Genomic DNA, 2,942 nt, shown 5'->3' with positions numbered 1-2,942 from the left:
GGAGCTCAAGAACTATGTTTTACATAATAAATTATGATCTTTATGTTGTTGTGTGATTATGTTCATGTTGATGGTTGTTAATTGTGTTTCAAGATGGTATCTAAATGTGTTTCCAAGTAGTGTATGGGAATGTTAGTTGGAAACCGATGAATTTGGGTGGTTCAAGATTTCTAAATTTGTTAAGTACACCTATGCTCAATATTATGCATATAAGGTGTTTGATAAAATTCTTAGAATGATAAAAATCATGTATTATAACTTAGGGGTGAACTATTTGATAAATTCATGCTAGTCTATTATGTTCAAAGAGCTCACTTGTCATTGTTGTGCAATATATGTGTTAATAGAATGTACATGATGATTGGGGAATGGATTTATAGTGTCTTTATATGTCTTTCATGCAATGAAAAAGATCATGATTTTGAAGTATCACATGAGTTAGCCCCAAATTATTACAATATGAACTAAATGTTACAAGTTTGCCATTCCCTTATGGGTAAATAGTTTCCATGCCATTGTTATGAATAGTATATGTTGTTGGAATGCCCATGATATTAGAATATGATATTTATGACTTGATTATAAGAATTCCTATTAATGTTAGATGTTATGATGACCATTTACTTCATGAAATCCCTTACTCATGTATTATGGATTATTATTGATGGTCATGTACTCAAGAAAGTCAAGTTGCGTCAGTTTCCTTCCATCGAGTCCTGGGGGTAGTTGTACCTGAAATATGTAGCTGGGTGCCTAGAGCTATGTCATGTTATCACGATACTCTCAGTTAATCTATGATCTATAGAATTTAGTCAGTGATGTGACTCAGGAAAACTCAAAAATCTCAGTAGTCTCAGTAAGTTTAGTTATTCAGTTCAGTTCAGTGTCTTTTAAATGGGAGTAAGATTCAGCACCGAGCGAGCCTAGGGATGGGGACTCACCCGCTAGTGAGGACTAAGATCCTTAGAAGTAATTCCTAAGTTCCAGAACTACGTAGTCAGCGTAGGTACGAGATGTCACTAGTTAGATAGGACTGACATACTCAGGGGTCACCCGTTAGCATATTTATATGTATAGGACTGACTCCACAGCAGTTGTCTTTACCGGTGGTGCAGTATTGACATCTTTCCAGTCAGGGTAGAGATTGGACCCTAATCAGCTTAGCATAGGTCATGTTGGTTACATGAATACATCCCACAGTTACAGTTTTGGTATCAGTCTTCAGAGTAGAAATCAGAAATTAGGATTGTTAGATACAGTCATTAATCTCAGTGAGGAACTCAGATAGTTCCACAGACTTAAAGACCACCCGTCGTATAGGCTTGGTATCTTATTAAGTTATTCAGTATCAAAAATTCTAGAGATCTCCCATCAGATAGGCTTGATCTCAATCTCAGATTCAGTTGAGTATTCTCATTATTAGTTCCAGAGATCACCCATTTTTTAGGCTTGATCTCAAGCTTGGTCACTCTTAATTATTATTAGATGATTTGGACTGTTAGATACAGTCACTCAGTATCAGCTACCTCGGTTAGGCCAATTATCAATTTTATATTAATTAAATCAGTTGTCATAGCTTACATTATCACTGTTCAATTTCAGGACTATTAAACACGGTCAATCAGACCAGTTCTTCATAATTCGAACTGTCAGAAACAATCATTCATCTATTCAGTATCTTAGTATCGATAAAGTCATGATGTCAGTATTCATACTTAGTAGTCAGTATCTCCATGAGTTCAGTATCAGTTACGTACGTATGTATGTATTATCACATTCATATTAGTCTGCATGTTCATGCATATAAACCCCATGTACTTAGCCTACCCCTATGTATACTCAGTACTTTAGTTGTACTGACGCATTCGCGCTATGGTGCTTTCTTTTATGTTACACCATAGGTTCTAAAGCGTAGATTCTAGACCAGCAGTAGCAGTTCTATTAGCAGTGAGTCCTCATCTTTTGAGGACATGATCATTACATTTATTATTCTAGTATTTCAGTTTATTTTCAGTTCAAGGATTTTATTGGAGACATGTTCCTTCAACTCCTTATTCAGACAGTTTAGAGGCTTTCAGATGATTACAGAGTTTTTAGATTCAGACTTTTGTATTTTTAGTTTGTTTTGGTACTGTGATACCACCTTATTCAGATGTTTTATTGTTCAAGATTGAACCTTATGGCCTTTTAGTTCAAGTTTTCGTATTTTTATATGTATATTATGCAGTTATAGGTACAGATATCAGTCATAGGTTAGCTTGTGGTCCTCCAGTGTCATGAGCACTATGTAGCATTCTCAGGGCATTACAGCAGTCTATCGTAGACACCTCATCAAACCATGATGAGATAATAGCTATTCATAAAGCAAGCCGAGAGTGTGCGTGGTTGAAGTCTATGATACATCTCATTCGAGAAAAATATGGTTTTAAATATGACAAAGTACTCACTATCTTATATGAAGATAATGCAACATGCATAACATAACTTAAAGGAGGATTTATAAAAAGAGATAGAAAGAAGCACATTTCACCAAACTTTCTATACATATGAGCTACAAAAGAATGGTGATATTAATGTGTACTAGATTCGTTCGAGTGACAATATGGCTAATTTATTTACCAAGTCTCTCCCAACTATAACTTTGAAGAAGATGGTGCACAAGATCGGGATGCAAAGGTTGAAGGACATTCTCATTAAAGGGAGTTAATACGTGTTGTACTCTTTTATCCTTATGAGGATTTTTTCCACTGAGTTTTTCTTGTAAGGGTTTTAATGAGACAACCTATATGCATATTATTAGATATGTGTACTCTTTTTCCTTAATTTTTTTTCTATTTTAAGTTTTTTAGCAAGGTTTTAACGATGCACATTATCTATTAGACATTCAAGGGGGAGTTTTATGATATTGATGTACATTAGTTGTAGTGAATGTCTATCACAAA

Source organism: Capsicum annuum, chromosome 3 (assembly GCF_002878395.1).
Source record: "Capsicum annuum cultivar UCD-10X-F1 chromosome 3, UCD10Xv1.1, whole genome shotgun sequence".
NCBI lineage: Eukaryota > Viridiplantae > Streptophyta > Magnoliopsida > Solanales > Solanaceae > Capsicum > Capsicum annuum.
This window is presented reverse-complemented; position numbering follows the sequence as displayed.